The 27,769-nt window shown below is 41.6% G+C and overlaps 2 protein-coding genes across 10 annotated transcripts in view; both read right to left on the bottom strand.

Annotated features, from left to right (window-relative positions):
* LOC127474622 (uncharacterized) overlaps positions 1-5,642 on the bottom strand; it is a 33,094-nt gene extending 27,452 nt beyond the window's left edge. The window contains exon 1 of the mRNA XM_051795675.1: positions 278-5,642. The gene's annotated coding sequence lies outside the window, so the exon portion shown is untranslated. The remainder of the gene's footprint in view (positions 1-277) is intronic.
* The window catches only part of PLXNB2 (plexin B2), a 262,497-nt gene that overhangs the window by 214,599 nt on the left and 20,129 nt on the right, over positions 1-27,769 (bottom strand). The window lies entirely within an intron of this gene.

Genomic DNA, 27,769 nt, shown 5'->3' with positions numbered 1-27,769 from the left:
TCAAAATTATACCCACAAAGGTCTCCCGTGTTCACACACTAATGTTCAAGACACCAGTCTTTAGTGCCAAATCAAAGTTGTTAACATGAGCAGTTCCTATGCACTACATGACTAGTGGCTTTTTGAAGATGGCTGAATGAATCTCTCTCGTTCATTACGTTCCCCTTGGAGGTTATACATGCCTCTGTTACATGTATACTAGAATATACTATGTGCTTTCTTGTAATGTACACCCCTAGTAGCCAAAATTAGGGACCCCAGTAGTAAGGGTCCTTACCCCTCACTCATGCCAGAAGTCCAGATCTTGCACCTCTGCACACTGAGAGCCAAGCAGAGGTCCCTGCCTGCCTTGTGTCTCTTGTTCTTTACACAGTCTCTGCTTCTTTCTGCAGAAGGTTGTCACGGTTTGGTTCACATCCATGCTTCATGACTTCTGCTGGAAAGCATAGGGCCCAAATGAAGAGTGTAATGCAATAGTAGTGTGAGCAGCTGCTTCCTACCATGTGCCTGCCAGCAGATATAGGTGTAGAAGCCAAGAATGTGTGTTTCAAGAGGCACATATGTGCCTCTCCTTTCTATTGTCCTCCTTGGCCAGCTAGGTCAGAAGTCAGCAGCAGGGGTGCCAGCAGGGTTTGAATGGGGTGCAGTAGGATTAGGGGCTTGAGGCCAAGGGATCTGCGAGAGGCAGCACTTTCTGGCTCCCATGAGGTTTGCCTAGACACAAGACATGATGGCCTCCAACAGCATGGTGTCTCTTCAAGGGACAAGATATCTCAACTCTTGAGTTTACAGGCATAGCCTTTGTGGGTCAGCCTCTCATTTGAGAAGGCAAAACCTGGCATAGCCCTCTGAAGAGACTGCCAACCTACAGCTGCTAATTTATGAATTACTAATTCATAAATGTAGAGCTTTGATGAGGTCTCTTTGTCAGAAAAGCAGCGCAGATTTTCTCTTTCCGACAAGCAGAAGCAGTAGAGCAGAGAGTTAGAGGGGTTACAAGACACACCCCCTTCCTGGTCTCCAGCACTCATATGTATGGTTTTTAAATCTCTTTATGGTGATTCAGAGGCACCACTCGGCTGCCTGCCCTGCTAGACTTAGGACTACTGCAGCACTTCATGAATATCAATCCTTTCCCACCCTATTCACCCTCATCAAATGAACGTCAAAGCCTCTCCTGAAGTGTTTGCGAGGGAAAGTTAACATTTACTGTATATTAAATGTGAACTGGATACACCTCTGTTCACCTTTGCTTTTACATACAAGTCAGAAGGTTGAATCATATTGGGACAGGACTGACCCACTCAGGTTTTGCTTGTTATTGAGGTCGCCTAGTTATGCCTTCTAAGCCAGACTCTTAAAAAGAGTCTGGCACACAAGGCTGCAGGGGAGCCTCAATGTTTCTGAAAATCTCATTAGGCATCTAGCTGTAATCTGAACCCACAGCCTTAGCATACAAATATTTGACCTTTCATTACTAGACCCACATTCTGCAGAGGAGATGCTGTTGTGGGAACTCTGCCCTGTCTCTTGTGAACATTCGCAAATAGCTATGTTACACATCCTGAGATGCTGAGAAGCCCCTGCACTGCAAGGGAGAAAGGATAATGAGACATGTTAGAGGGCTCCTTTCTGTTTCTGGTACCTTGGATTAGACATAAAATCATTCTCGGTTCAGAAAAAATTGGACACTTCCTGAATCTTAGACCCTATCATTCGGAATGCCTCTGTTCACAACTGAGGCGTCTTCTGCATAGACAGTTCCTCTGCTAGCAGTTGACTAAGCCTCAAGGATGGAGGGAAAAAACAGAGAAAAAAGTATTTTTGCCTGGATTTTTCCCTTATCTGCCAGACTTCTCCTTAAGATTGAAAATTTGACTTGTAAGGAATGAGTTTTTTTAAGGCAGATCATAGCAAATGTTAGCCCCTAGCTCTGCAGCAGCAGCTTCTGCTAGGGCAGATGTAAGGACTATAAAACCAAGGGAGGGGAAAGAAATAAATAAAAATCTTAATTCCTTGCATTCTTGATTCCTACAAGGCAGCGTAAGAAAGCACAACAGGATACTGAACACATATTTGTATTTTTCGTGCTAAAGGCAAATAAATCACCCTAGACACTGAGTCCTTAAACACTCAGGTCAGACTATAAGCACAACTTGCTCATCACTGGCACAAGCCCTCAATTTTTAACAGTTTATTTAAAACCTGCATGCTAGATTTGAGCCGTCTCCACAGTGAGCTCTAGTTGCAACCCACAGTGACTCTTACCACCAGACTATAAACCCCAGAAAAGAGGGTAAAGGGTTCATTATGAACTTGGTGACAGACTCTTAATTATAGTGGTGCTATCAAGCATGATAAAGGCTGGTTGGTTTTATTATAGTCTCATCCAAAGACTTGTTGGATGCTGGATTAGCTCATCTTTTCACTCCTGTTGAACTGCCATATGTTTCTTTTTCTCCTTTATGTAGCATTTGGCAGGAGTTATTTGTCAGCATTTAGAAAAAGAAAACATGTCTGCAGAAACTTAATTTCTAGTTCTTTCCATGCAAAGTTTCTTGTTTTACCTGATAAAGCCTTAGAAATTGTATTTTCATGTCTAAAGCAAAACTGGATAAGACAAGGTTGCTATTAAAACATGAAATACAGACACTCTTAAACTATCCTGATCACAATACTGCAGTATAACATTTCAGTATACTTTAAAGAAACACATCGCTCCACAAAAAGCTGTCTCTTTCTTGCTCCCCTTCCACATCAATTCTGCCCAATTTCATATCCACTTCAAATATTTGTAAGTAAATCAGAGCAAAATTCAGCATTTTACTAACAGATTTGATTATTTATTCATCGCTACCATCTACCAGCATTGCAAAGATCCAAGTTACACAAAACAAGTCACAGGAATAAAAATAATATTGATGCAAGGGCTTTTAAAAAAAGATTCTTGTTTGTCAGCTATAAACCCACTGAATGTCACAAGCTTAGCTAATGCACCATAGGAGAAAGGATTTAGTTGCTTCTTCTAATCCCAGAAATCAGAAAGTTGGGGAGAACTGAGCAGCACCTGTATGGAGACAAACCTGAAAACCAGAGCAGTACCTTTGCTAAACAGGAGAGCCCCAACAGTCATTTCACAACTTAGCTTTGGTGAAAAAACTGAAGCATTGGAAGAGCTTCACAGATGTAGCCAGAGGAGAAGCAGATAATTTCAGCTGTTCTACAAAATGTACTAGCAGAGGTGGAGCAGGTGGCACCATCAGCCTCAAATATGGAGCAGAATTTGGCAATAATTGAGGATTTTGCTGCCTAGCGTGATTTGAATCAACCATGCTCAGGGTATCCCTTCCCACTGCCCTTCCTCCCCTGTCTCTGCTTCCTCTTCAGTGAGAGCACTTCTGCTAAGGCAAGCAAGGTATTCTTCTATAGGCATCTCTTGTGAGTGACATACTCTCCCCAAAAATGTCACAGGCTCATCTTCAGACGGAAAGAAATACAGTTTATTTCAGAGCTAAAAAGGCCTTGAAAGGCCCCAAAAAGTGACCTAGGGGCAAGATAATGAGAACTAATAGAGCACTTGTGAAAAAAAGAAGATCACCTGTCACAGCTGCTATTCAGCTCTAAGTGATGGGTCATTAAAGGATTCTTACCCACCTTCAGCCTGAGAATGGTTTTACAAAATAGGCAACCAGAAAAAAAAAAAAAGGATAAAACACTTTGCATCACTTCTTTTAAACTACATAGTTTTGACAACCTTTTGAGTTATATTCTGTTTTACTTTTTTCCCCCCATAATTTCCTCTATCTGTGTGGACTTCTCATGCCAACTAGGGAAGCAGAAGAAATAGTGACTGTTAAAAAGTGACTATAAAAATATAAAATTGCCTTAGGTTTAAAGTGTCTTAACCTGATATCATTATGCACCAAGAAGGTGCATAATGAAGGTGTGAGTTTTAATTAAATTTTCAAATGTTATTTTTAAATTTAAGTGCAGTCTTCCAGATAAGAACTGAAGAAGCAGCAAAACAGCATGCAGCCAAAGACGACACAGAGTTGTCTGAAGAGAGCCGAGAGAGAGAGAGCCAGCAGCAGAGAGAGCAGACTAGCTCTACAGACAGAGTTTTTTGGGGTAAGAACTAAACCAAAAAAACCCCAAACTCCTTTTGTGACCTTTCCTAAGTGGAAAGGATGGACTCCTACTGAATGGAAATCCTAAAACTGCAGCAGCACTGCAGAAAAGAGCTGTAAAGCTCAGAAGGAATGCGGAGGGGGTGACCTTGGCCCCCCCCCCCCCCCCCCCCCCCCGCTGCTTGAGACAGAGCACAGAGCTCTGTAGGGAACTTGAATCCCTTGAAGGCACGGACCATCACGAAGACCCCTGAGCTTCGTGATATGACCATGGGGAGACGACCTTGTCCAGGTGAACGCAGCCCATGGAAGAGAAGACCCTCGCTTGAAGACAAGTGGTCGAGGGGGCTTGGATACCCCCTCGTGTGTACTGGCAGAGATCCGACTACAGCTGCTGCGTGAGGAGAAGAAGATAAGCTGCTGCCCTAGAGAGACTGCTGCTCTGAAAGTGGAAAGGGATCTTTCCTTCTTCCCTCCTGGACTTTTATTTGGAGGGGAGAAGAGATTTGATCCATTGTAAATACTTACATCATGGTAGAAATAGTTAAGATCGTATACAATGTATTGTAGTATTTATTTGTACAGTAATATGTAATATATTTGTACAGTATATTTGTAATATATTTGTAATATATTCCCTTTCCCCCATTCTGAGTCTCGTGTGGTGTCTGGAAAACCCATTTCACGTTAGGTTGAGATGTGGGAGGGGGCTAGGACTAGGGAATTGGATTTTGGAGCTCTCAAACCATGATCATCACCAACTGAAAGTTCATGTGTTTGGGTAGCTGAACCCCACCATAATGCAGTTTGCCTAAAAATAAATAGTATAATTGCTTTCATGATTCTCTGAGCCCTTTGTTGTAGGCTTTTGGCTGTCCTACCCATTGCAGCTGTAGATATGTAGTAGATAAACATTAATGCCTGTATGTCAACCCAGAGATGCTGAGTCTACTGATTTTAGGAGCTCTGCAGAACAAGCCATGACATGCTCCTGCAATTTCCATGTAAGTAGGCCAATAGAAAACTGATGGATAAGACAATTTTGATGGCTAGACAGTAGCTATTGTAACCAGTGTGCTGGCAGTATAGTTAATAGCAGAGACAGATTTCTTTGTTAGACTAAATGTGCTTAGGTGTTTTGCTTTCTCTTCCCCCTCCAGCCACTGATCTCTATAGGGATGGATTGAAATCTCACCAGCATCTGCAGTAGCACATAGGCAGGAGTAGCACCCAACTTCAACATTTCTTTACAGAAAAGCAAAGAATAACTAAAGAGTCACATGTTACTGGGGAAAACCCTACAATGAACAAGAGCAAAAGTAAGTCAATTTTGATTGCCTTTAGCGTTCTATGATAAGGAATCTGATTTCTGCCATTATATCCAGAAAAAAAAAAAAAAAGAAGCTATTGACAAACACTATTAACTAATTTGATTTTTGGCTTGCACTTTGAAGTTGAGGGGGTTCCCTGGTGGTCTAGTGGTTAGGATGCAGCACTCTCACCGCCGTGGCTCGGAGTTTGATTCCCGGTCAGGGAACTTCTCCAGGCAGATGGAGCTTGTCAGCCCTGTAAGGCCATCCATCTAAGAGAAGGTCACTCTAAACAAACCTACATCCTGAGGACCTCGCTGCCACTGTCCGAGCTTCGCTCGGCCCCGGCAGATGAACCTCAGGATTAAAGGGTGGGCTCAGTTCAGCACACACTGTGTCTCACCTAAAAAATCCACTGCGCAGGCTCGAAGGGTAAAGACCTTTCCCAAATCTTCGTTCGCGAAGACTGGCCATGATGATGATGAAGTTGAACAGACAACAATTACAAGGAATTTATTAAGTTAACAGATACTGTGAGCAATGTATAGCCCAGGCTCATTCAAGAGCCACAGGGAAGATGGGCACCACTATGTCCCAAAAGCCCGCACCGCAGACCAGGTTCCTGGGACTGGGTAGGAACCAGCTGCCCACTGTGAGGAACCAGACTTACATGGCCCCCACATCACCTCTGTGGGCAAATTAGCAGCTATGAATTAAAGACCTGCTAGCTCCTGTTAACTGAAATGTTTTGAAGACTTGCACTTCAGACTATTTTGGTCAATTTTCATAGAAAAAGCACAAGCATCTCTGACAGTGGCTCCCCTCTCTTGCTAAATCCTGCCTCTGAGCTGTTAAAAGAAAAGGTCACGTAAATGTAATAGGACTAACAAGATATTTTCTCAGTCCTCTTTCTTAGAAACAGCTGAGTTGCTCTGGCTAAATGCTGTTTTTTCATTTTAAACAATAATAATAGAATATTCAGCAAGAGGCAGACACCGAGTTAAAGAAATCTCAGTGCAAGCTGTTGAAATTTGGCAAACTTGTAAGCGGCTGAAAATACTTTTATAATGGGAAGTGTCAAACAACCTTGATAATAGGCAGCATTACCAGTCTGCTCTGTAATTCTAAATTATATTTTATTACAGTGTTAAATATGCCTGAGCTCCGTTTACCAGTTCCACCATTGCCAGCCCAAGAGCAGCTGCTGGCCGATGGCAAATTAACAAGTTGTAGTTTTCCTGGTGTAGACAAGAGGGTAGTTGTTTCTGGCTTTCAGCAGTTGGAGCAGGTTCATCTCAGTGGTTTTTATAGAGCTGAGTGTGTTGGCATATGGCCATTAACACATTTCTCAGGTGGCTCCCTGCAGTAATGAGGTAGCCTGAACATACGAGAAATAAGTTCAAGTTAGATTTTTCCGGAAGCTGGTGTAGATGTAGTCAGCAGGTGATCTTGAACAAAGTACTACAAAACACACACATTCCAGAATTTTTAATTTATTTTGGAAAATAAATTAAAACTCAAGTTGACGCTCAGGAAGTCCAGGGCCTGTGATACAATAAGTATCACAGGATATGGTTTATATGACCAAGTCCAGAAAGGGGTCCAGGGACCTTTTTTCTGCTACAGGGTAAAAAGTGGACTGCTTCTGTATTTCTTTCAGGGAACCAATACCCATTACAGAGCCAAACCTTGAAGAACATCAATCTTTTTCCTGCAAAAAATGAGCCATATGATTTCCCAGTCTAAAAGGGTGCCAGAATTGCAGGACACCAACAAACCCTTCATCACCCAGGACCAGTCAGTCTGTGAGAAAGGCTGCCAGTTCTAAGATAGTCCAAAACTAAAACTACAGTTTACATTGTTCGATGGAACAAAAAAGGGAGGGGATGGACATGACAACCTGCCTGGGCTGCATGCCCTAGGGAAGCCAGATTTTGGCCATCGCAACAACCCTGGAAGCAAACCACCACCCTGGGTGTGCCAGAGAGCAGCTGCCCAGCACCAGTGGTACAGTGGATAATGCTTCATGTGAGGATAGATCAGGAGAGCATGAAAGATAAGTAGCTGCTTGTCAGCGCTGGGCTAGGCACCCACTGGCATCTCTCCCGGACAAGTTGCAGTAGGGAGCCGAGGCAGCTGCTGGCACAGGATCATGGTGACACAGCCATAACTGCTTCTCCTTCTTATTCCCCAGTTACTCCCTCAGCCACCTTCGTACTTTATTCTTCCCTCCACAGATCAGACCCCTGGGGGCCAAGGTCCAGACATGGGGATGATTTGGGCCATGACACACGAGCTCCCAGAGGAATCAGGGCTGGACGACATTGTTCTACCTTCCGTTGCTACATCTCCGAAGTGAGACTAGCAGTCCTCACTGGCACAGAGTTACAATGTTACAGTTTTGAATGCTTAAAGTACCCATATACAACAGTAAAGGATCCTGAGAAAGATTCTGTTAGCAGTACATAAAAGCAAGAAGAATGCATTCAAATCAACAGCACTGCTCAGCCTTTCACCCTTGAGATCTCAGAAGCTGCATCCCGGGGTAGTGGGACCAGAAACCACTGCAAACACAGGCAGGCACTGTCCCAGAGGTGGTGAACATGGGTTTCGACAGGCTGGCACACAGGGCCAGGGGCCAGTTTCCAACTGGTAGTGCCGATTCCTTTTTTGCCTGGTACATGCACAAGTTGAAATGCAAAGTGGGCACTGGACTTTTTTCAGAGAGATTAAATAATCTTTTGATCTTGAGAACAGAGGGCAGCATCTTCAGAGGCTGCATGTGCATCTTTTCTGATGATCAAGCCCCTTTGAGGTACCTCAGAAAAGACCTCCCCAAAACACCTCAGGTATCAGGCTGTTTGACTAATGTAGACTCCAGAAGTCCTGCCTATATTAAGCAAAAATATGATTTGTTTCGTTGTCATCTCTTGCAACCTTTTAGCTTTAATCAACATTTCCCCTATCTCAGGAGCAAAACTCCACCTCTCTGATCCTTTCCGTATGTCTTCCAAAAAGCAGGATCCTCTGCCAACCAAGTCACGCACCACTGCTGCCAAAAGACCAGCTGAACACCTCCTCAGCTTTAAGAGACACTTCTTGCAGGACTCTTGTTGCCCATGAAAAAAGTGTACTCTGAAAAGCATCAGGGCATCCAGAACAGTTGAGATTTTAACCCCGAGCCCACCAGGGCCAAGCTGAGAAGCACCTGAATTCCCAAATGATCTGATACGGAAGAGTGAGAAGAAAAGAACAAACAAATCGCTTTTTCACAGGAGGCAATGGGGACAAAGAAATAGATTCAGCTTTGGTTAAAACCCAAGACTCGCTTTCCACATGCAAGAAGCAGTAGAAAATAATTTTTACAAATTTTACCACCTTGATAATAAGACAGAGATCCACTGGACTACTTCTTCTCAGGGACAGAGATACAGCAGGCTGGATTTCTATTTTAGATTCCAGGTAACTCTTCCATTTACAGTGACTGATGCCTACCATTTAGTTCTTCTCCGATTCTCACTTCTACCCTTCAGAAAACAATCTTATTAGAAAAATAGCCTTATGAGGAAGGGCAGCAAAAAAATTGCAGTCCTTCTAAAGAAAGGCTCTAACAGGTATCAAGTGCTGTGTCTTCAGGAGTAGCTATACATTAAGTCATTTTAAGCAACAAACATTGCTTAAGAAATTCCCACTATGCTACTGTATGTTTCTATATCAGCTGTGCCCATTCTTCTACCCCGCATTGATAACTGGCACCTGAGAAGAGAGATTTAAAAGAAAAAAAGAGACAAAACTGAAAAGTTGTTTATATTTTAATGTAAAATAACAAAATTATTTCAGTTGCCTCTGGCCATGCAAGCACTGAGAGCAACAGAAGAAGGAGGCATCCTCCTTAGGATGATCAGTAAAAAGGTAATTAGGGCAAAGCTTAAGATACAGTTATATCTCAAGACCATAAATTATGTGAAGTTTGAAATGTGACTGTGACAGTTCAACCTGTCTTCCAATAGTATTGGTACATACATAGCAGAGCAGTCATTTAAAAAAAGACATCTTGTAGTGGTTTAATATGTAAGTATTCCTGGTAATTATGTCAGCCAAAGCTAAAAATAAAGTATAACTGTTAGTCACATGAACCCTGTCCAAAAGCCTGGACAATTCATTGCAGGAAGTACCTCTGAGAAGAAAGGATAACAGTAATAATACCCAACATCTCTTGAAACTATGACAACTGAGGTTTTTTTTTTTTAATATAACTTTATTTTCTATAATAGAATTTGTTATATATACATATATATATATAGACACATCTTGGCCTCTTGATATTACAAGGATTTTTCCTTGCAAACTATTGTTTACTTCAAAGGACACCTTCATCAGTGGAGAAGAAACTCATTCATGTGGAAAGGTGGAATAGAAAGTGATTGTTCTGTGGGTAAGGAGGAGAAATAACTACTTGTCTCAGTTCTTTCACTAAAGAAGTACACTGCAAATTGAGAGAGCTCTTATTTATAAAATGTCCATCACGGATTTCTCAAAAATATGCATGTTGCCACTGAGTACTTTGTATCTGAAATGCAAGAAGATTTGGGGGTCAAAGTGGGAGAGAGAGGGACATATTCAAGTCCTCTGACTGTTACAGGGAAGGGCCTAGCTGTACCTCTGTTAAGAAACTGAAGAGACTGAACAAGGGATTGAAATAAAGTGCTGCAACAAAACCTTGATGGAGCATAGTGGGAAATTTGAGCTGTTTTTCTGTCTGAGAAGACAAATGAGCAGAGGCAGCACAAGCAGCAGCTCCTATGTTTCCTTTAGACTGGGGAGAGCACAGCCACCTCCCAGCTCCCTCCATCCTTCCTCAAACCACAAACTCCTTTCCCAGCCTCCAATTTCTCTTCCCACTGCTCTGGCAAGGGCTACTCTTTTTCTTTCCTTCCTTTGCCTTTGCTCCAAATTGCCAAGCATGTAAACAAAACAGAAAAGAGATGAACATGTCCACAGAAAGGAGTGGGGATCAGAAAGATCCTGTGCTATGTTAACAGACCAAAAGTGTTTTATGCAAGAAGCACCTTTCTGATACTGTTGGGAAAATTGTTAACTTTCTAAAATGTATATATGGATGGGTACGTGGTTTCTACTCTTTCTCTCTCCTCTCCAGCACAAACATCACTAAATGAAACAAACAGCTATTAGCAGTGCAAGAACATTAAGGCTCAAATAGAATAGGAAGCAGAAGAGCAAAGCCAATATGCAAGAGCAAAATATCACAGAGCCAACTGAAACAGCACCACTATTCAGGTTTCTTTATGGCTAGCTGAAATCTGTTTCAAGATAAAAGGCATTCAACAAGACTAAGTGATGCTAAGAGCAGGAGGAAAGAGCTTCAAATAACTCCCTTCATAAATATCCCTCAATGTTGTAAGATATTACTCTCAAATTAAGTTAAAACAAGCCATATCTGTGAGATTAAACTATGGTTGAATTGCAGGTATCAGTATCAATTACAAGTAAATCACACCACCCTGACTGTGACTAGGTCACCATTATATTCTCATTAGACACTTTTAAGAAAAATGGAGAAGCAAATGTTCCCAAAAGCTGCCATTAACACAGCATGGGTTGCTGGGCATATCTGGTTCAGGTGCCCCAACTTCAGCAGTGGCTTCTCAGTCACAATCCTTCTGCTGAAAATCTGAGGCTTTTGAGCATACCAAGATACCCTGTCACCCCCCTCAACCTGCCACAGCAGTATTTCACCTGAGTTTTGGAAGCCAGCAGGTACCATTTTCTAAGAAAGTCACAGAAGACATTATACAGCATTTGTTAAAGATAAAATGTTGAGCTGTCAGCCAGAACATTTTAGCCCTTGACATGTCAGCCTGAACATGTCAGCTCTTTGCTTCCACAAGTTTTAGAAGTGTGGGCCAAGGAGCCACTGAGGTTGAAGACTGGCCAAATACCACATTATAAGAACGTTTTAGAGGACAAAGAATGAAGTGTTTTAGCAATACTTAGGGACTAAGTTCACTGTGGAAACTGCAGGCAATTTAAGACATTGATCTTGAGCAATAGAACCTAAACATTCACAGAAAATGAAGAACATACAGAATTAAGGTACAGAATCCTCAGGAAAACAGTCAATATAGCTTTATGAATATCAGACCTATAGTCATACCCAGAAAATGTCCCCAGCCTGATAAATTTCATTAAAGAAAGCACATAGTGTCTTTCGCAAACTAAGTGTCTTATAACTAAGCTCTTATAACTAAACAATTCTATTTAAAAAAACAGATGACACACAAATTAACAAAGCAGATTAGATAGCTCATAATTCTCAACCACTATTATTTAATCCTGGGTATACCAACTACCCTACTCTTTATACCTGAAGCAAAAGTCTTTGAGGAATGTGGAAGTCCTATTTAAGAAAGGCAATGCTGGTATAAATCCATTATTGCATCAATTTCCATGTGACCTGAACAAAAGGACAAGTTCAGTACAAAGATATGATGGTTTGGATCACAAGATACAATAGACTCAATTAAACAGCAGCATTATTACTGTAACCAAACAAGATCACAAGAAAGCAGACCCAAAATTTAGTTCACAGTGTTGAAATGTAATTTGGAAAACAGTAATGTAAAAGATCATTAGAGTCATGGTAGTTTGCCTGCTAGCAAAATCACCCCAGGGAAGTGAAGAGAGAGAGAAAATGTGCTAGCTACTCCAACACACACAGAATCAAAGCACCATGTTTAAATTGTGAGATGTAATTACGTCAGTTAACATCAGACTTCCTAAAATGTATCTGTTTCTGACATCAACTGCTTGCATCTAATGTCATTAAATTGGTAAGTGTTCAGATGGGAGAGACAGGGTCTTTATAAGAACCAGACTTAAAGATAGACACTATAACCAATCCATTTAAGCCAAGAGAAGGTAAAGAGAGGATGATAAAGAGGTGACGATCATTGTCTTTAAGTGTCATCTTGGAGATGATAAGTCTTTTTCTTAGAGCTGATTTGATCAGAGAACACCAATCCACTGAATCAAAGCTATTCTTAGGAACTTGGCAGATTTTATAAGATTGATAAAAAGTTTCTCAGGCTCCTAATGCTTTGAGCCATCAAACCAGGGGACTTTTATGTAAACCATCGCTGCTTTACCTCAATTGGAACAGAATTTCCAAGTTCAGTCTTTCATCTCCCAAACAAGAAACTAAACCACCAGCTCCCCTGCTTTCTTCTACCCACCAGAGCTCTTTCTCTTCGCATACAGAAATGCCTTTTGCATCAGGGAAGGAAGGGAGGGAGGGAAGGAGGGAGGGAGGGAGGGAAGGAGGGAGGGAGGGAGGGAAGGAGGAAGGGAGGGAGGGAAGAAATAGGAAGGACAGACTGATAGGATGGATTAGTGTCCCATGCAATCAGCTGCCCAGTTTAGGCTGAAGGTACTCCCCAAGTCCAAGCACCCCTACACCCTGTAGATGAAATCCTTGAGGAAAGACCACTGTCTACTCCAGAGTCAATTTTCTTCACAGAAAAAACAAGGCAAACCAACATTATGGGCTCACCTGCATTCTAACTTCGGAAAGAATACAAAGTGCCTCAGAATTAACCACTACAGTCTTTGATTCTTCCTGTGTTTTTTCCAGTCAGTCTCTCTTTAGGTCAGAGATCAACTGCTTCCACAGGTCCCCTCTGACCTTCAAAGCAACAAGTGTGAGAGCTCGTTTCCATCAAGACCTGACCCCACTCTCTTCCAGAGCTGAAACAAGAGCCCCCTTTTTGGATGGACAGTCTTTGCTGGTCTGACCTTCCTTCCCTTGCAATGTTTACTCATGTTTAAGACATACCAGGAAAAATGAAAATGTGACTTTAGCTCAGGAATATTTCAGAAGCATTCAGAAAACATTCAACAGACATAGTAGAGTAATATACTGCAACTAACTTCTCAGAAGTCATGTCTTTAGCTTCCAAGCTTGATCCTTTCTGGAATATGGCACAGAATTTTTAATTATACTGCTACTGGGAAATGGTAACGAGAATTAGCTGATGACTCAGAATAGCAATTACTAGGTGGTGCTATCATGAAGGTACAATTTTAGAAGCCAAGCAGGTGTTACTTTCCTGAATGATTCAAAAATCACAAGCAGCCAATCCTCCACCTAATTGCACACGGAAGCTATGCTCATCTGAAATGCCTTTTTCACACATCCAAAAGAGGCAAAGAAGGAAGTTTTTCCTTAATGCTGCTAAGCTGATTGGTTATCAGTGTTCAAAAATAATTCCCCAAGTACAAAGTTTGGCTTTTTCATGACATGTCAAGAATCTGTCTATTAAAAAGGTTAAGTTGCCTTTTCTTGAAGAAAGAAGCATTTCAAACTTGCTTCCACCTAAACCTCCCACAGCCCCCATTTCAGAGTGTCAGTCATTTTGCATCAGTGGCAGCAGCAGCAATAAATGCCTACTTGCAAATACAGCATAAAGGTTCTTACATTGCAGGGTCTGTAATAAAAAACTAAAAATAAATATATATAAAAATACAGTAACCCCCCCAACATTAAAAAGGGGACTCTTTCTTAAGTAGGGAAATATGCATATGAAAACAGTAAGTAACCCCGGAAAATTGTGCAGAACAGGCTTGTAACACTGAATTTTGGTAACTTATTGGAAAATACCTGCCATAAAAGGCTTCCCTTTTGTGAATTGTTCTCAGGTCACTCCACTGCACTGCAAATTGAATCATAAGAAGGTTTCAATGTCTCAATTTCTAATGAAAAGCCAGCTCACAGGGGACATATCTATGACATTTGTACTACAGAGTATTTCAACATAGGACTGTTTGTGACAGCAATTCAGAAGTAGTGAATCTCCCAACTCCCTTCTCCTCAGAGTGCTTCAGTAGTTCTTTATTCAACCACTCTTGAAATAGCTGTATCATAGAGTTACCTGGTCCTTGCTATGGGATTGATAGATAGATTATTTGGTGTGTTTTTTTTTTAAAAAACTCAACTTTTCCTTTTGCATATTGTATCTTAAATCCTCCCCAATATCACTGCTATTTAAACAGTTCAATTAAAATTTTGAGTGATAGCATGCTCTTAATTTCTTTCTTGATTAACTGGCATACAAAATGAGGATGATTAGGAAGTCCTTACCCCATGATAGGTGATTTTTTTTGTAAGGGGTTTACCAGGAGTTAGTGATAGAGGCAAGAAGCAACAAAACCCTGGGTGTGTTGGGCCACCAGTTGTGACGTGGGCTGGCAGAGGAATCCTGCCTTCCACCACAGGCATGCCCATGGTGACTAATGCTTTCACACCCTGCAGCATGGGATCACACTCACCCCATGGTTATGTCATTTTTAAAGCATTTAGATTTAGAAATACAAACCTAAAAACCAGACACACATGTAATTTGTAGGTCTCTATACAGAAAAGTAGAGATGCAGTCATGATTAAAAAAAATAAATGTTGATATTCACGCTTTTTAAATTTGAGCCAGAGAGTTTACCTGTTTACTACCTTGCTTAGAACACCAGAAGAGAAGATGAATTATCCCCTATTACATCTGGCAGTAGAGCACCACAGAAGAGATGTTTGCACTGGTAGATAGATGAACTTCATTACTTTGGAACTGGTCTCTTGTACAGAGATGCTGTACCAATTTAAAGCCCCTAATAAAGCAGATTACTTTATCTATTATCACTGCAAGCAATGTCCACTATCAGATGTATGCTTAAGTTATCACATCAGGTGAGCTGCCCTCATGGATGACATACACCCAATTAACCTGCCCCAAGCACAAGGTAAATTTCTCTCTGACCTCCTCCAGCTCCCTCATGTGCCCACTGCCTTAGAGCTCCATGCTGGGCTGCTCCACTGGCTCATGCCACCGAACCCATGTCTCAGTTCTGAGCTCTGGAACTACCAGCACAGAACAGCAGAGCTATTTATTATTGCACCTAGTTTAAAGATAGCAACTTTTTATGAAATTAATCACATTTTATTCTCTTGGGCACCACTGGAGAATACAGAAGTACACTCAATTGTAGGGTGTAATTCAGGAAATGTAATTACATTCATTAAAGATATTTAAATGTTAATCTGTAACAGTGTTTGTCCCTTATTCCAACAGGATTTGTTTCCATTTCTTTGAGCCCATGAGCCACTCATCAGACAACACCATCTCCGTTAGAAGACTGGAAGCAAAAGAAGATGATGTTACTAAACCTGGGCATTTAACCTGGAGCCTGTCTTCACATTCATGATTATCCAGTCATCCCCTGCCACCCATTGCTGAAGGAGCTCAAGACACATTTCAAAAACAACCCAACATACCCACTGTGATTGTGCCAAGCCATTCTGAATTAAGGCCCCTGATTCCCATCTACTTTGATGCCCAGCTTTTTGTGTTTAGAAACCTGAGAGCTGTTCTAATAAGACAGACAAAACATCCTCTAGCCCAACACCCTTCATCTCACTTTCTGCAGAGCAGCCCAAACTAGTCATTAGGTTATTTCTGTTTCCAAGGAGATTGAGCCCTCCCAGGGGCAATTCAGCTTCCCTAGTTTAGAAACATAGGCTAATACAAATCACATCAGCTTCCCTTTTTCTCATGTCCCCTGATGATAGAGTTTGCTGTAAAAAAATGTACAGAGCTAGAAATTAAGTGTCTTGTTGAAAACAGTCAGGGAAAATGAACCACATTTTAACAGTGGCCAGCAGCAGCCACTGAAGACTATTTATTTTTTATCCCAAACATCCTCCCAGATTTCTAAGAAAAATGAGTTTCTAGACTTTCTAAACTGAAAGTTGCATCAAGGCTTTAAAGTTATCTAAGGTCTTTTTTTCTGTGTATGTGCCTAACCTCTTCTCCATATCACTTGTATCTAAAAGATTTTTGCAGCAATTCCATGATTTAGCTTTGCCTTGAACAGGAGAAGGGGTAGAAGAGGGAACTGGACTTTAGGCCGCCGTCTCATAATTGTATTGTTCCTAGTCTGTACTTTTAAATTACATTGTATTTTGCCCCTCGTGGTTTTTCCCCCCACAGTTGAACTTTTCTAAGAAAAGTTGCCCCCACCTTCAGGTGGGATGATGAGAACTCTCCAAAATATATAAGATGCAAAGGCTTATGAAATCTGTGGAATCACAAGGATAATTCTGATTTTGCTCTCTATTCCTCTCCCAGTATTTCTTATTTTCTATTTACTGAGCACCATTGCACACTGAACTGACATTTACAAAAAATTATCCACTGCACCTCCGGTAGTGTGTTGGGGTTTTTTCCCTCTCAGAAGAGGATTATTTCTTTTCCCCCTCGTGCATTATTTTGCATTCCTTGACACTAAACTTCATTTGCCCGTATTTCCATCTCTCTGTTTAAAGAGTCTCTGCAACTAATTTCAGGCAGCTTCAGGTCAGATTATTGTAAATAATTTTGGTATCCTCTACAAGTTCTGTCATCTACTTAAAATCAGGTCATTGATGAATATGTTGAACAGCTCCAACAACAGCACAGATCTTTGAGGACTCATCCCAGGAACAGCTGCTATGGAGCAGAGATGCTAGCAGGTATTCCATTTCTTTGTTTCCTATTTTTAACCACTTAGCACTTTTTCTTTAATTTCCTAATAACTGTGGTTCTAAAATACTTCTGCGAAATATAGCTTGTACTTTTATTTTCAAAGAGCTTTTCACAAAGTATCAACTAGATCTGCCATATTCATACAGCAGTTTCCCTCCAAAACTTGTGCAGGATCACAAGAAACAAATTCCCTTTACAAAAGACATGCTGTTTCCTCTCTGGTTCATTATATTTCTGTTATCTACTGCTTCTATTCCAATTCTGATTTCTACCAATCTATCTAATACAGGAACCAAATTTACTGATAATCTGACCCCATGAGCCCAGAAGCCCTCACTAGATCGGTATATTTTTGGTTAATTTAAGTAGACAGCAAACCAGGAGCAATATCTTATTTTCACTGCTCCAGAGCTCTTGCATGAGCAGCATCAAGTCCAGCGACTTGTTACCAGAATTTTTTAATTTTTTTTTCTGTTTGTTTTTTTTTTTTTTTCTGTGAACAGCTTTTTAGAACTGATATTTCAAACAGAGCCAGGCAACTACCAAAGAGACATGTCTAGTCCAGTGAAGGCAAGTCCCTGCGATCCAGCTGCCTTGAAGATACCAACAGTAGTTTTAGCAAAGCTAAGGATCTGTAGCATAAGAGCAGCAAAGGCATGAGAACACAGGGAGTACAAGGTAAAAGGATAAGGGGTGGGTGATGCTATTTAAAATAACTGACATCTAAGCTTCTATTCATTGTGGCACCTAAATGTGTGTCCTCAGTCCACTCAAACTGGAGGATATGGGTGTAGCAGGTTGCATGACAGTGCCACCCTTAGGCCCCTGGGATGGGACATCCTTGGGCACAGTAAGTCAATTGGCAGTAACACCTCGGTCAGCCTGGATGCATCATTTCCCATGTGCAGTAGGGGATCCTGCACCACTTAACCAGGAGAGGAGAAACAAGGCCTCTCATTAACTCCAGTAAATGTGGATCTGTCCTACACTTAGGGTGGTGACAGCTGTAGCTTAGGCCCATTAGAAAATGATGAAGGAAGTGATCAGAGTGAGATTTGAGCACATTACCACTATTTGCTTTTGTGAATGGTACTGTGGTTTGCAGTAGTTGTGCCAACCCCAAATATCTCCAGAGCAATGACTCAGATGACTCGCTTCCCATGAAAAAAAAAAAGGCATAAAGCCAACTACACATGGAACATCCCCTTGCCCTCTCACATGGCTTTATTTTCACCTTGTGATTTTTGAACAGCTATGCATTTTTATTGTTTTTGTCTTTCGCTACAGTTTTTGAAATGCAGGAATTCAATTGAAAGCTGGAATTATTTACAATGTAACTCGGAGGAACTGTGCTTAAACAAAAAATACCCCATGAAATATTGGAAGATTCATGGAAGAAGTTAGACTTTCGATCATATTTAAGTGATGCAGCAACAAAAAGTGAAAATTTAGCGTATGTATCTGGAGATAAATAATTAGATAGGTTTGCAGCTTTCAGTCATATAATTTCTTAAATGCACTTGCCCAAGCATTGCTCAAGATCACATTGATCATCCTGGCAAAGAGGCCAGGATTTCCAAGGCTGGATTAGATTTACAGTCTCTCTCAGAGAAAGTATAATTCAGGAAAACCCAAGTACTTAGAATTTACTTTATTTTTCTGAAACAAAAGGTTCAAGCAAAATACAGCTTTGCAGTTCCTTGCAATAATTTAAACACTATTACAACATAAAATGTAAATACTGCAGTTATAGCCCCATATTTAGAATAATGTTCAAAAAGCTAAGAAAATTGGTATTACACTCAGATGATTGTTAATTCTTCCATCTTGAAGAAAAAAAAAAAGGTCTAAGAAGCTAAATGAGTAGCACATGACAGAAGTAAACAGACTTTTAAAGAAGCTGTGTGAATTCTCCAAATTCATTTTTGCCATCTGGGATTGACTTCCATCACTGCACTACAAGAGCTTCATTAGAAAGGTGTTATAACAATATTCCAGAAACAGCAGCAGAGCATAGGTTTTCTTTTCTCCCTTGAACACAGCTTGCAACTTTTCACACACGGAGATGAGCAGGAAAGACTCCGTCTTTCTACAAAAAGCCTACCTGCAATTTTCTTTCTCAGCTTCATACAGACGTAGAAGACAAAACAGATTACCCCATGAATGAACAAGCAAACTAGCTGTCAGTCAGACCAGGCAATTTTGGTACAAATAAAGGAAAATTACTGCAAAATACATAGTTTGATATGCTGACAAAAATCACTCTTGTCAAGTTGTATCGATGTGCAATGACTTGCAGGCTACTCCAGGTGTGTTACTTCCCCAAACTTCTTTTTCTCTCATGACTGTAAATGCTGAACTACATTTTTCTTATGTTCCCAGTACAGGGTTTGGGTTGTTTTTGGTATGATTCATAATCAGCTGCTTTGAAATCTTATTTTTGCACCCATGACTTAAGTGAATGTGTCATTGTCACTTGGGAACAAGCAACAAAAACCATGAAGAGGAGCATGTTCAGCACAGTGAGTTAGGCCAAATATTTTTGGATCTCTGTCTTCCAGCATTACTAGAATCATTGCAAAGTTTCTCCCCTAGACCTTGCTTTCTGCTGCAAACTCCTACCCCTCACTGAGAACACAGAAGTGGCTGTGCCAATTCAGCCTTTCATTTTAATTAAATCTAAAAATCAGGAGATATTTAACATTATTTTATACTGCTTAGAGCCAGTAATTGGACTCCATGTGCCTCTTCTTTTTGCAGCCAAGGGCATAATTTTGGCAGGTTCACATAGCTTTTGCTCACAAGTACTGAGTACACAGATTCTTCAAGCCAATTGAGACACAGCTAACAGATGCTGGGAGAGGATGTTATGAGTTTATAAGGGCTGGGTTCTCTTGGGCTGTTAGACAGGATTCCTCACAGAGGTGAGCCAGGAAGAACTAGTACCTAAGCAGAAGCTCCTTAGCAAGGCAATTACAACACAGCTAATGCCCATGTCTTTTCCATGTCTTTCCCAGCTTCAGCATAGGGTAAAATGAAGTTACTGGAGAGGAACCCAGGCACAGGTACTGCAAATCGCATTCAGAGCACAAGCACTTTCAGCCTTGGCCCCTTTCCAGCTCCACCACAGCACAACCATTTCTACTGATCTCGTGACTCACTCCACACGAGAAGACTCACTATATTTGTAGATACAGCCCAATCTTGCTCACTTTGTTTTGGACTAGGAGCAAGATTAGAGTGATTTAGCTACAGCAGTGTAAACATGGTGGACAAGGGACACGAGGTTCAGCACTGCTGTCAGCCCAGGGGAAAATGTCCCTAGCTATGGGTCTGTGCCTGAAGCCCTGCCACCAAGAAGTTGGGGTAAAAGTCCCACTGGCTTCCAGGGAGGTCCATTGGACTCTTTTACCAGCTTTTAGCAAGTGGGCAGTGACTTTGGGGAGGGGTGGAAGGCCTAGCAAGCACCTGGGGAAGCCATTGCAACTTGCCAATCCTCCGGCCGCAAAGCTGGTTTGGGAAGCTGCCTCCTTCCCGCTGTTGCCACCCCCACGCCTCCCTGCCTGCACAGGAGAGCTACCACACCTTTCCCTTGTGCTAGTTCAGCTGCTTACCTAACCACAGGCAAGCTGGGTGTGCATTCACACATGGAGTTTAAAAATAAAATCTCCAAAAGAGCACTGTGTTCTTTAAAAAAATGCAAACAAATCGCCCCCAAATCAAAACATCTCACAGGTCTAGCACAAAGCACAGCTCTGCCAGAAGCTGAATCAGCTGGGGAGGAAGCAGCATCCACCAGCTGCAGAGAAGGAAGGAGAGAGGCACAAGGAACTGGAGGCAGGATGGAAACCACTGAACTCCACCCCTCCCCATAAGGAAAGAGGAACAGCACTCAGGCTGAAAGCTACTTTTGCAGACAAAGGACAACTACAAGCATATTAAAGTTTCTTGGAGGTAACCCCACCAGCTTGACACCTGCTTCAACATAATGCATGTGCTCTGCCACCAGCAAGCCTTCATCATCATGACGTGCACACAGTCCCACAGTACCTGGGACACCCAGACACCTGGCTATGCAGGTCCAGGTTATCAGTGGTGGTTAGTATGAGCCAGTAGCTAGACTAGGTTTCCCACATACAATAAGACCTCATCTTGAAGGTGGAAAACCAGCGGTGCCCTTCACTAGTTGTGTAAGAGTGTGCAAGTCCAGCAGGACTAGGGCAGCGGCTCTTAAAGTGCCATGGGAAATGACACCCAGTTGATGGCAAAACAATAAGCAGTTTGCCACAGCCATTCCCAGAGAGTATCACCACTCAACTGTTTGCCCATGCAGCAGTATGGCAGAGAGGTGAGAGATGTTAAGAGCTAACAATATGCACTGGCTCAAAAAGCTTGGAGGCATATGGCATAAGAAGGTGAGAGGAGAAAGAAGGGTCCATATCTTCCACAGCACAGTAGCAAATGTCCAGGGTTACAAAACAAAATATCCAGCACAACACACATTGTATTTATACTCCATTTTTTACTGAAAAAAACTTTTTTTTGCACCTCTGAGGAGCTATTTCACTTAGAAGAGTTTTAAAGGCCTTTAAGTTCCATATTATTGGAAAAGTGAATAGTAGAGATGTCTTCACTCATCATTCACCCCTTATGTATCCATTCTTATGAAAGAAAAAATTAAATGTAATATCCAAAGATGCCCTTTTACTAAATACGCAGAAAAGCACCAATGCTTTACTAGTTTGACCACAGCCTGTGTGCAGCCTAAATTGGCAAATGATTTAAATTATCCTGTGGACACTCACAGGTAGGAAGGTTGGGGGACATCAAAACCTATGGGGATGTCTTGTTTTAGACTACTGAGTCTGCTTCCAAACACATCCCAAAATCACTCCATGCCTGCCAGAGCATCTCGTAGCTAACGATTACTGGAGACCCTAGGAGATTCTTCCTCATGGGAAGCTGGGTTGCTGAGCCCTGGGCTCCAGCCAGCCCTGTCCTGTGACCACCCTCCCAGCCAAGGGCTTCAGCACCAAATGCTGAAGTTGGTCCACCAGAACAAGGAGCTTTGTCTGTGCTGAGAAAGGAAGATGTGTTAGGTCAGATCCATTACCCACCTCCCATCATGCCACTGCTACCCATTTTTCTCCGCCATCTTCTCATTTGCAGCTTGTCTGTGCCTAAAGGCAGAACAATGATGTGCCCTGAGCAGAAAAGAAAGCTGTGAAAGCTATAAACTTCCTAAACATCCCTCCTGCCAACACCTGTCATTCGTTTCTATGTCTTCTATTTGCTCTGTTTTCATTTAAGGTATTATATGACTCAGATGAGACCTCAACAGCTTCAAAAGAATTCCTGTGTCTGACTGCCTCAGCTTTATTAAAAGTAACTGAGCCATTGATCATCATCTGAAGATGTAGTCTCAGGAGAAACGATATCATTTGTAAACAAATGATCCTGTGAACACAAACACTCCACCAGCTGCAGATAATAGGGAAACAATACGAGGCTGGGGAGGCGAGAAGCCCCCCCAGCACACCAGCAGATCATCCCAGGGATAACAAAGTGAGTTACACCTCTACAAAAAGGCTGGGTAACAAGAACATGCTCTTCCAAAGGTAGGGTGAGGGGGAGAAGTAATTTTCTTTTGCTGTTTTCAAGCCTCTAAAGGCAATTTCATGCTGCTGCCTTAGGATGCGAGCAAGCAAGACTGCTCATCCTTAATACGACCAATTCTATACATTCAGAGAGTGGCTTTTTAGCTGACAGTTTCCATACACACCCTCACATGCTACATTTCATGGCTGACCAAAGTATGAAGTCTGAAGAAGGGAAATGCACGACTGCACAGCAACACCTGTGAAGTCAAACCATTTTCCTTCCCTTACCTTCAGCTAGCTACCAACAGGATCAGCCTGTCTTGGATATGAAGCTTGCTTGTATAGAAACAAATTAACAAAGTTCAGCACCATGAATTAGAGCACATAAAGAGTGAGAGATGCTATATAAATGTCCTTGGAAACATCTGCCAGGTACAATCACTCATTCTTTAAGAGTAGCAGACCAAATATCTGTAAAATTAAGTAGGAAGACTTTTTAAAATACATGCCTTCATATTAAAGGCCAATGTTTCATATTGGAAAATATAATGGACAACTCCTGACAAACATTTAAGTTGAATACAGTGCAGGCTCAAAAGCTGCTGCAGCTGAAATGTAGCAGCTATTGTGCAATTTCGGTTTTTGGAAGGAAACGGATGCCAAAATTTGCACCAGATGCCCCCCATTCCCCAACCAAGAGTACTTTTAGCATATTCAGTTTAACACCATATGAATCATATGGAAGCCAACAAGAATCTGGAGAGGTTTGTCAAACAGAAAGTAGGCATTTAGCAAAGAATAGCCCCAGCAAAGCAGACACAGCCAAGGTCCTTTTGGTCTGTGTAATAACTTGGTAAGACAGTGCCCCTGAAGCAGCTGGGGCAAGTTCCCGCCTTTCCAGAAAACCACCTGGGAAAATCTTCTTTGAAGAAATCATTGTGCGTGGAGAGGGGGAAAAAAGAAAGAACCTCATGCTATCCTCACTGCTGGGTGAATACATCATGTAATCTAAAGCATGTCAGCTAGCCACCAAAAAGCCCAGCTGAGCTGATGCCTTGAAGTGAAATTCAGCTTGCTTAAGTTTGTATGGAGCATGCATATCAGCAGCTCACTTGCTTTGGGGGCTCAGTGTGTTCATCAGTGTGTAAAGGTGCTGAAGGAAAGAAACAGCAGCACTGCCATGTGGTTCTTCAAAAGAAATACTGTAGCAGTCGGCAAATTCAGGGCTCATCTAAACTCAAAGAGCTTCTCTAGGCAGTCTAGAATTTCCTTTGAAGTATGTATCTGTGAGCACATATGGTCCTGGAGCACATCCACACACATTCACCAGAAGGGAATGAGAGTGGGTGGAATACATAAGACTATCCCTAAGAAAGGGAGAAGGAAGGAGAGAGAATAAAAATCCTAGGCATAAACAAACAGCAGCTATTTCTAGCTCTTCTAGTTGAACCCCCTCCTCCAGCCCAATGTCACTCTGCAAGATGCCTTGTTCAACTTAAGAGACAAACAGAGAAATAAAAGCGCAAGAGCACGCACTTTTACAGGCCAATTACAACCTCTTACAAACTTATTGTAAATCTATTCATTGCTTAACACACCAGGTAAATTCAGGAAATGCGTTTGCTCAGTGTGTACTCCATGTAGCTTGATATTCTCCATATATCTCGAGTGTGCACATTCAAGCAATAAAAAAATTAAATACATCAAGTCTGGATTAGATTCAGTCCACAATAGCAGGGGGAAAAAAAGAGTAATTATTGACAGTGGCTTGGTTAAGCTTACAAAAGCTTAATGGAAAAGGATTTTTCCATAATTGCCATCTCTAACCTTTTATCCAAGCTCAGTGGGTACATTACCCAAGTCAGCAGGAAGTTTAGCCACTCTACATGAAATTAATAACATTTATGGGCTGACCCATAGCCCATAGCTTTTTAGAACAAGAGCTACGAAGAAGTTTCTGCCCTTCCATCAGGGAATAGTACATACCACACTCAGCTGCTTAAAACAAAACAACCCCCCCCTTCCTTCAGCAGGCAGCAGTCTGCTGCTGGGCCTGAGCCTCTCTCTTATGCATACTCAAGAGTAAATTAACCTTATGTACTAATTAGAGGAATTAAAACAAGCATCTCAAGAGCGGTGCATTCCATCTGCTGACTTGCAAGTACCTGGCAGGGCAGCAGCCTCTGCACCACCAGGGTACCCCTCTTCTCTCATCAAACGCCCTGAGAAGCACTACATGCCCCAAACCGGGAGTTTCCAGGCTGGCCTCGGAACAGCTACCCCTGTGCTCACAGGCAGGAATCAGTCCGTACATTTCTTTGTCCCATCCATCTGCCCATCCACAGAATGGATTGCAAAAATGTTGAAAGGATGTGTTTCAAGTCCAGGTGCCTATAAAATGGCTGTGAGTGAACCTGCACACCAAGTAAGAGCTCTCAGCCTGGTTTTGTATTCAAGTATACGGAGAATGAGATAAATTAATTTAACTAACACTGACCCAGTTTTACACTGGAAGAACCAAAACAGACATGAGAAGTTAAAATATATTCCTTAAGAGATACAGTTCATCTGTTTTGAAGTGGCAAGCATGAAATATTTGAGTATCTGTGATAAAATTCTAGGTGATGACTGAACAGAGCAAAAACAGGTCAGCAATCCAATTTAACAAAATTGTGCTGAAAATGATTAACAGGAATACAGCACACATGCTTTATAAGACGGTACTCTCCTCAGCATCACAGACCATGAAGAAAACAAGAAAAATCAAGAAGATAAACAAGGCTGGCTGGGAATTGATTGCCACCTTTGAAATTTTAGTGGAACAGTTGGAGCAAGAATCTGACTGCAGCTGAACTGAAAAATCACTATATGTATCTAGATTACTCATCTACTGCTAAACCAAATCAAAATGTTCTTCCCACAGGCAAGGCTGAAGATTTCAGAAAAGCCATAATTTATAACTCAGGAAAAGTTTAGAGGAAAACTCTGCAAAACCAAAATGAATTTTGTACTTAATGGGCAGGAAAACAAAGGACAGATGGAACTTCATGTAGCTTGGTATGACAGTAAATACTACACGGCATGCAGGATGTGACTGAGCCAAGAAGCTGATGAGCTGCATTAAAGAAGAGTTCACCTCACTCATGTCCCAGCCTTTCTTTCTCTGCAAATCACGGTTTCAAACTTTTACATAACAGCAGGAGCAGGTTTAAAAAAAAAAAAAAAGGATAGATTTCCAGCAAACCAGACTTCTATTACAATCAACATTAGGAAAGCCTATCAATACAGTTCAAATAGGCAATCCTCCTTAACCTTTCTCATAATTAGGTAGCAAAGTCATTTACAGGAAGTGCAAAAAGTGAGTGTGCAAGGTACAGAAAAGCACCACAGTATTTCTGTACACTTTGTTTTGCAGGAATGATCATGCCTTGGGTAGGAGCCCATTTCTAACAATTTATTTTTCATGTCTGGACAAGGCAATATAACTTCTACCCAATTTAATCTCTTTGCTAATATACTTAGCTGTTAATGCTGAAATACTCAAGCTTAACAATAAGGCTAAAATACTCAGAATACTTAAATCCAAGAAATGTGCTTTCTGGCTTCAATTCAGGACAAGCAGAAGCAATCATCTATGGCACTGTGGAGGGGGGAACTGCGGTGACACCTGCCAAGAGGTTACATTGGACTCTACACAATTGCCTACAACTGCTCCAAGCAGGGCACAAAAATCATCTACACAAAGTCTTTAATTGCCAGGGAAGCTCCTCCAAAGAGCCAGGAAGCACCTGGGTACCCCGACAGCTTGCCTTGGCTCCTTGGGTCAGCACTACCCTAAAATTACAGGGACGCTGGGCCAAACTACCAACACCCCCACCACCCCCACCCCGAGATGCCTGTCACGTTTCCCCCGAGGTTGTTTCGTTCTGCTTTCAAGCTGCAGTTCAGCGAACAGGCTGCAATTTACCTCTTCACCCTCACCCTCAAATTTGTTTGGATAAACAGGCCCTCCTTTGTTCCAGACTGCTACTACATTTACACATTGTATTGTAAATCAGCCGGTACAAAGCAAGGCAGGCCCTTGAATGAAGACACTAGCAGTTTTGTTCACAGCAAAATTAAACGAGTAAGAGGCACAGAACCCCATTTATAACCCCAGTCTGGAAACAATTGGTTTTTAAAAGGTGAGAGGTTTAAAAAAGTTTACTAAACAAACCTAGCCAGTTACAGAGTCTATAGTGAGCTCAAAAACAAGTTCAAGGCCGTATAAATTGCCAAAGCAGTGTTATTTCTGAAGAGAACTTTAACCAGTTTAAAAGCTTGCTTTCTTGCTGTTTCAAGGGCCCAAGAATTATTGGCAAATGATTTAGCTTTTACTAAGTACACAAACAGAGAGAAATTAGTCACAGAGGAAGGGAATGAACTATTCACCATGTCTATTAAAGACAAGAGACCTAAATGGCATCTAGGAGTTGCAGGATAAACATCAGGAAAAACTTCACAGTAATAACAGTTGAGTAGAGGAATGACAGCTATGAAGTCTTTCCCATCAGAAGAAGAGGTTCAACAAACATCTGTAATTAATGGCTTAACCACAGCTGATTCTGTCTTACAGACTGTATCTGTATCTGGCTTCTTCAGATCCCTCCTCAAACCTATTTTCCATCATTTTAAATGTTCTTTTAAATAAACTGAGTTTGCTGAGAACTCTCCCATGAGTAGATACTGCAGTACAGCTCATCAGAAAAGAGATCAAAACTAACCATTATTTGATAGGTGTCCACCCAGGTTTGCTGGAAAACTGTCAGCTCAGTCCCATAACTGAGTATGTATTCAGAAAAAAAAAACAAAACAAAAAAACTCTCTGATCCAAAGGCCAAGAATAAATTGCATTTGATCTTGTCTGCAGTCCAGAAGTGAGGACTCTGATGAGATCCCATGGAGAAACTTCAGTTTGACCTGTGTAGGATGTAATTCATTGCTGTAGACACCTTGCATTGCTCATAAACACCAAGCTTAAAAAAATTAATCCCAAGTCTGAAACATAAGTTTGAGTGCCAACAATAACTTTATTCCTTTGATTACTTTAAGGGGGAGGGGGGCAGAAACATTATGGATTTGGGTTTAAAAACTTTTTGCCCTGA

Source organism: Manacus candei, unplaced genomic scaffold (assembly GCF_025592945.1).
Source record: "Manacus candei isolate 608988 ecotype Guabito, Panama unplaced genomic scaffold, ASM2559294v1 h1tg000043l, whole genome shotgun sequence".
Lineage (NCBI taxonomy): Eukaryota > Metazoa > Chordata > Aves > Passeriformes > Pipridae > Manacus > Manacus candei.
Note: the sequence above shows the minus strand (reverse complement) of the source record. Positions and strands in the feature narration are given on the sequence as shown.